Here is an 8,096-nt window from a genome sequence, read left to right on the forward strand (position 1 = left end):
ATCTCTAGTCTTGCAGATCTTCGATGGGTATTACCACTTCCTCTGATCATTTAGTTTCTGTCACCTCTTATACTCTTAGCAGGGTCAGGATCACCCTCTGCTCCCAAAATAGGAAACATTTTTCTCTCAAATGTCTGACTGATTAAAACAACTAAGTGCAATTCAGAGCAAATTAACCACAATTACCTTCATATTGTCTCTGTTTTGGATGCAAAGAGTAGTTCATCTACCTGAAAATGAATCTGCTCTATCTAATATCTGCTTTACCCAACTGTATCTGTTGGCCTAATAAAAGATATTCTCTTCCTAAAAAATGTGGCTTGCTTTGGATTGTGTGAGGACTAATGACATAGGTAACAGTTCCTGTGGACAAAGTCCTGGCTCTGTAAGGTGAACTCCTGGCCCTTGAGCAGAATACAGCTCTTTGTTATGGTCTACAAAATATTTGTGTTGCAGGAGACGATCATGAATATACTACCTGTTGCGATAAGACTGCATAACTGCTAGGATTTTTTCATCATTTTGCTTTGAAGCAAAACAGGAAACAGTGTTTACATGAAAGGCTGTGTTGAAAGTAGGTTCTCATCGCAAAGTCGATTCTCATTGCAAAGACGAAAGTCTTGAAAAATCTGAAAATGTCAAAGAGTAGCAAGCCTGCAGGTCAAAGTAAAACGTTAGGAAAAAAAAGTCTTTTTTTTTAATTTTAGTTTGTTCTCCTTCAAAACAGAGAGAATCGCTAAAAGTTCTTCTCCTGACCTACACGTCAAATGAGGCAGCATTTATTAACTCAGGAGAGATTATGCAGCTGAAATATTCCATTTCAGTAAAGCAGGAAGTACATCCATCCAACTGCATCATTTTTTTAACAAGCATGTGTTAAACGTGTTTATGTTATAAACGTAAGTGTTATATTCTTACACCGGCGAGATTTTATTCTGTGGAGCGATGTTCATAACTAACATCTCTGCTATTACTATTGGTTGGAAAATTATTTCATCAGCAAAAGGTTGTTTTATACCTGGCACAAATGTTTAATTGAGGTGTATCAGTTTTGAGCATGTTTTGGACAGTAAGGTTTCCAAGGAACAGAATGGACTCTGTAGGGAGCGTAAAGAGAATCCTGTACTGAAACCCTGATCTACTGAGTGTGAATAGGGACATTTTGATGCAAATACTGAAAATATTCAGAGAGGTGTTTTCCATGCATGTTAGGAGGAAATGAAATTTTACAACCTCCGAAATCGTCATGAAATGGACTTAACCATTTTTTTCACTTCTCCTCATGCTATACAGTGATTAATATCAGTAAAAGTGTAAGTGTAAAAAGAAGGGTGGCAAAGTATGGCCAATAACACCTAATGCCTCACTGAAAACTTATGCTTTTATTTAAAATAGTGTTCTAGAAAAGGCTAGGAAACAGCAATTGATATACCAGGAAATAATTGCTATATTTGAAAACAGTGGAAAAATGCATTAAAATGTCATTTAAATTTCCCAGTGAATTGCCATTCTGCTTCTTTCTAGTCCAGTGGGTATGACAAAGGTCAAAACAATGAAACTGATTTTGAAATCTCAACAGAAATAATTAGTATATTAAAGTCTTTTAGGATTATGTAAAAACTTTTAATTTAAGGTAGTAGAAATAGGTTTTTTCCCCGTTCAGGAAAAAAATAATTGAAATTAAATTGTAGGAATGTTCTTGCATTGTTTCAGAACTGAAGTCAGGAACAGGGTGTTGGGGAAAATACTGAGCAATAAGTAAGAGAACAGTTCATGTCTGTCTACATCTGGTAAAACCAAAAAGACCCACATTGCTTATCAGTAGTTGGAGTCCTCAGAGCCTGTTAAAAAGCTCAGATAAATTGGTGAATATATTTTTCAGGACTTTAATAGGTTTTGGATCAGGTTTGTCCAGTCAGAAGGCTCAAAGTCACCTTATATGAATTTGCACAATTTATTTCTGCATTGTACAGGCTTCACACATTGGGCTTACATCACCTCAAGGCCTCTTTTGCAGAAGAGGGATTTTCTGGATATTTCTTTAAGCCAGATATGCTGAAGCATTTCTGTATGGAAAAGATTCCTTTAGTGTCATTTGACTGACATAGCACATCTCTTTATAGTGCCAAAGTTTGAAGTATCCTCAGCTAGACAAGGTCTGTGACTGAGTTACAGGTGACATGCAGAGCTGTGAGACTCCTGTGATGCCTCATGAGGTGGAGTCAAAAGACAGATAGGAGTCCATCCCAGTGATTACAATCCGTCCCTGCAGCACAGGCAAAGCACTTTGGTCGGAAGAGTTTGATATTGGATAAAGTCACGCTGGTCAAATTATAAATTCACAGTGTTTCAATTTTATTTTTCCAAATAAAACAAAACACCATGCAATACAATAAATTGATTAAGTCAAAGCATTGCAGAAATAGTATTTTTCATTAAATGGTGATGTCAGAATTAGTCGAACATTTTCTGTCTAGTTTCACTGAGCAGCCTTTCCTTCTCCATGACTTTATGATGAAATACATGGAGCCCTAAGTTTTTTTAAAACCATCTGCCTAAAATTTAAGACTCCAATTTACAATGCAGTTAGGAGCTGTATAACTTTACCTTCTTGTGGCCATCTTCCGAGCCGCTACTACACATCTACTGCTTTCAGCACTGCCTAGAAATGGTGAAATTGCTCTGATGCCAAGGAAGAACCTGTTGCTGCTATTACTAATCCAATTTGGTTAAGATACATACAATTGAACACAAATCATCTGTTGATAGCATTTGTGCCGGAGGACAGTTTTCTCACACAGGCGGTTAAGAAGAGCAGTACTGAGTCAGACGGAGATCCATCTAGCTCACATTTGCCTGTGTGGGTGGCAGCTGCTGCAGAATAGGAGTAGCCGTGTCCAGCTATGGAAAGCAGTGTGGCTAGCCCAAGCCCTGCTCTTTGGAAACCAGACTGCAGTTCCCTGGGGTCCGTCCTTCACAGGGACGGCTTTGTTAATCAAGTGGAGTCTGAAGCTCCAGCCACCACACTGGAATTTCTGGGTCTGAGACTCTTGAACTGGTTGGAAAAGTGGTTCAGGCCAAAAAAAAACCAAACCCAGGATCATGTGCTAGCACCTACAGTTCACCATCCACAGCGACAGGGAGTAGAACAGTTGCATGTTCATTCAATATCCAGGCTCTCTTGCTGTCCAAGAAACCAATAGCCGCAAAATCAATAGTGAGTAAACCCAACTAAGACAAGAGAATAACGTTCTGATTTCAGAAGTAGCAGTGGCCAATAGTCTATGCCCAGGAAAAAAATAAAAGAACAGGGCAAGCATGTAATTAGACTCCCCAGTACACTCCAGCAACTTGTGGCTCAGAGCTGTCCTAAGCCAGCGGTGGTATTTTTTGTATTTAAGACTGTGCCTGAAGATGCCTGAGGATTCTGATGGTGTCTGTACATGTGATGGAGCCTCAGTGGGGCACAGACAAGTGGATGTGACACAAAAAGAAAAGACACAATACAGCAGCAATTACAGCAGAGAATATGAGTCAGAAGCTGTCAGACATACCCAGCAGTGCTTGTGGCTCGCAAGAGGGGACACAGAGTACCAGATGATGTAGCAAAGATCCCTTAGAGAGGGTACTGAACAGGGAAGACCTGGAAACATTAAGTAGTGGATGAAGACTCATGGGAAGAGAGCAAGACTGAAACACTGGAGGTCAACACAATAGAGAAGCTTCTTCTTCAAAGATAACGTCCCTAAATATGACTGCCATTGTTAGTACTAAGTACAAAGTGATATTTGAAAGGAAGTTGATTGAGATAAATTAACTGTCCACTTGATGTAGACAAATCTTTATCTTACAAAGGGGACATGGCATTCCCAGGGCATATGGGATGAGGAAAGAGGATCTCCTTTTGGAAGAGAAAAGGCTGTATGCTTCTACTCTTCCCATTTAAGTTTTGACAGTGCTCTCATCTAATCCCATCAAATTTCACAAACTACTATTCTTCCATTCATCTCACTGGCACCAGTCATGTCAGTAGGTGCTCTCAGAGCACTGGACTGTGCTTGGCACAGAACAGCCGTTGGGGAGGAGATGCTGGGCTCTCCCACAGGCACACAGTTTTATCTACTAGGAGAGCACTCCACAGGATGTGGGAGGCTTGCCTTCACATTCCTCTTTTGCCAGTGGGATTCAAGCCCACACATATTCCAGGATCCCCGAGAAGAAATCCTAACCACATATCTGTGTGCTGGCTGAAGGATGGGCTCTCCCAGTCTGCACGGCAGTTTTAGGGATTTGGAAGAGGAAGGGAACAGGAAGAAGGAGAATGTGTGTGTGTGTGTGCACGCATGGGTGTGTTCCCATAAAAAGCACAGTCTTCCTTAGAGTCAATATCTATCTGGAACATCTGTCTTCATCTCTCACTTCCTCTTTTCTCCACATATTTCAGTGGTTAAAGCATGGGACAAGAGCATCTGGATTCAATTCTGCCTCCATGAAGGAAGGCACAGCAGCATGTCCCACTTCCCTGGAAAGTGGTACAATCATATGCTCTTCTGACGTGGGAGCAAAGGCATTTGCGTAAGCCCACCTGTCAGAGCCGTTCCACATTGCTTGGAATAATTAGAAGGAAAGAAAATCGAGGTTTTCCGACTTAGCAGAATGCTCAGTGCAAAAATGAGATGGCATGTTTTGGAGAAGGATTTAATGTAAATTATGATGTGATGTCAAACATACATCCCTGAAAGGGATGCAGGGCTGAGGTGTCTCTCTTTGCAGATGCCTGCCCTGATTATCAGCCTCTCTCTTTTTCTGCTTTTCCTCCACAACACAAGGGAACTCGCTGCTCAGTGCCAGTCCTTGAGAGTTTCATTCCAAGTACCTGCTATGGAGAACATAGAATACAGACCCAGTTCAGGACAGTGTTGGCCACTGCTTTGGCAAGGATTACCTGAAGTTTGGTGTCACAGTGCTCAACATGGCAGCCACAATGCACTGCAGATGACCAAAGCCTATGCGGTAGCCAGAGTAACCTGCTGAAACACACATCCACTATTTTTTTCGTCCTTTATCACCTCCTTTGATCCTGCAGCCAGTGCCACTTAATAGTTCAAATGAAGACTGTGGTAAAAGCTGCCCAGGAGTATTACAAAGCAAAGGCCACCTAACACCGTAGCGTAGTCAATAGCAGAGAAAGGCACTTGTACTTGTTACCTTTTATTTGTAATAATCAGTTATCGGTAGGTCGGTAGTGCTAAAACTTGTATAACCTCTTCAACAAGCGCACCAAAAGTGCACAGAATCAGCAATGGTTTCAGGTACAATGGAAGTAGAAACCAACTCCCTCAGCATCATTTAGCTTGGGGCCTGAAGAAATAGGATAGATTATTCATGAAGAAACTATACATATGTACATCATACAAAAGCACAATAAAAGAATGAACTGAAACAGGGAATACTGCTGTTTATTCTGCCACACTTTTGAAGATCTGGATCCTAAAGATGTATCACAAAATACTTTGATGCCTCATATAAAGGCAAAATGTAAAAATAATACTTTGCTAGTTGAGAACTTCTAATTATAGTTTGAAATGTTTGCATTTGCTTTATTTACTCAAAAGCAATTGTCACCAAGCTGGTGAAGTTGGGTGAGACTCCAAATACAATGCTCTTGTTCCAGTGCTGTTTCCACAGGGGGCAGGGTTAAGGCCCCAGTGAGATCTCACAATCTGTCCCAATCTGATACCCATGTTCAAAAAGGACGATTTCAAACTGGAAGCAGAACAGAGAAATGCTACCAGCCTATCAGAGGAGTGGAGACCTTTCAAAGTCAAGGCTGAAGGGATATAATTGCTAGTCGTAAATACGTTAGGGATGCAAGAGAGGAAAAAGAGCTTATTTAAACTAAGGTCTACAGACAAACAACTGAATATAAACTGGCAAGGAATATGTTTAAGCAGGAAATCAGAAGGCAGCTTTCACAGAATCATAAAATCACTTAGGTTGGAAAAGACCCTTAAGATCATCAAGTCCAACCGTTAATCTAGCATTGCCAAGTCCACCACTAAACCATGTGCCTAAGCACCACATCTACACGTCTTTCAAATACTTCCAGGGATGGTGACTCCACCACTTCCCTGGGCAGCCTGTTCCAATGCTTGACAACCCTTTTGGTGAAGAGATTTTTCCTAATATCCAATCTAAACCTAAAAGAGACCAACACCCACCTCATTACAACCTCCTTTCAGGTAGTTGTGGAGAGCGATAAGGTCTCCCCTCAGACTCCTTACAACCCCAGTTCCCTCAGCTGCTTCTCGTAAGATTGTTCTCTGGACCCTTCACTAGCTTCATTGCTCTTCTTTTATCCATTTAAGAAGTGATTTTCTGGAATAACTTACCAGTTAGAGTAGAGGGGGCAGGGGACCTCTCTAAAAACCTCACTAGATAGACTTTATCTGTGAAAGGGATTATTTAAGCATTTTGTAAGTCTTGCAATAGCAGGGGTCTATCTCAGAAGGTCTTTTCCAGCCCTTCTTCAGTGTTGACTTCTACTTATGGATGTCAAGTGCTTTCTAATACTAAGGGGAAGATGCTACTGTGCTTGTGCAAGGTGCATGTACCGTGAAGCACAGTGGAATTACGTGGTTTCTAGCTTAGGGGAGCAGAGTATGAGGATCTATACAATAAGGCTGTGTTTCATGCAATTTTAAAAAGTATAATAAGAAAGAGTTTGTATTGGACAAAGGCTGAACATCTAGGCATTGTTACCAACATGAATGGAGAGATTTAGAGGCTGAAACTGCAATGCAAGATTGCAACTTTAAGCTCTATGCAGCTTTCTTCCCTCAGAGATCAATCCCTATTCTGCCTGTAACTGGCACAGAACTGAATCGCGCAAAGAAAAGGGGAAGTTTCAAACTCTTACGGTAAGATAGACGCCACTGGTGGAAAGACCTCTAGGTTAATCATTCTGCAAATTGGGAAGTGAATCTGGAAAGGAGCACAAGGAGAATTCTGCTCCATGCAAATGCTCTGGCACTGGAGCCAACGTGCACTGCAAATCCTTGGACTGTATATGCAGGCAATGGTTTTATCTCCCTCTTTTACAAAACAATGTCCCTGGCAAAAAGTCGACAGCTTAGCCAGCTTAGCACTTTTATTTATTTTTGCTCTCCAGACATCTTTTAATGAAAAAAAACCACTTGGTCCAAGGTTCATTTCTAGTTACAAGACTCACCATTAATTAAATGGCAGTTTTTCAATCCCATCACCACACTTATGGACAGCAGAGTTCAAGAAGTTCATGAACTGGTTCCCCACAGTTATCTTGAACATGAACTCAGTGTTTAGTCAATGGCTTAGAAAAACAAGGCTGGACAGCTGGTCTCTGCACTACTTACCACAGTCTCAGGGCAGGGACGGAGGAAATTTAGAGAATATATCCAAATAGAGTCTGCAAGATTATTCAAATCTACAATACATTCGCATAGACGTTTGGTATTATTTGCTCTAGAACTTAACGTACACTGTAATATGCTCCCTGTTTTATGAAGTGTGAAGGCTGACATCTGAAATTAGTGCTATTTCATAGCCCGGTATCCAATTGCTACATCTGGCTGTGTCATGTAGTCTGGGGAAGTGCCCTACCACAAGGGCTTGAGCCACAGAGGATGGTGAGACAGATGAAGCTAGATAATCTTTTTTATGTCCATGAGGGTCAGTCTTTCAACACCAAGAAGAACTAAAACAAATAAACAGAAATGGGACACGCTGTAATTAATGGCTCCAGAACACAATAAATCTGAACAGCTTCTTATTTTCAAACAGTGGCTCACTTCAGACTAAAATGGAAGTTTAGAGGGGAAAAAAGGTAACCTAGTCATTTCTTTCCTCTTAACTATTGAATTGGATCTTTCTGACAGAACCACTTTCAAACTAAATATGCACATAGACAGAGCACTGCCCACACCTAAGGTCTCTGTATATATGTATGCATGTCTGTTCCAGTATGTCATTTGAGAGGCTTCTTCCTCGCCCAGTGTTTCCTCATCCTAAGAAAACATCATGTCCTCATGCTATAACTGTGTAAGAGCATTTAAAAA

Source organism: Pygoscelis adeliae, unplaced genomic scaffold, assembly GCF_000699105.1.
Source record: "Pygoscelis adeliae isolate BGI_AS28 unplaced genomic scaffold, ASM69910v1 Scaffold74, whole genome shotgun sequence".
Lineage (NCBI taxonomy): Eukaryota > Metazoa > Chordata > Aves > Sphenisciformes > Spheniscidae > Pygoscelis > Pygoscelis adeliae.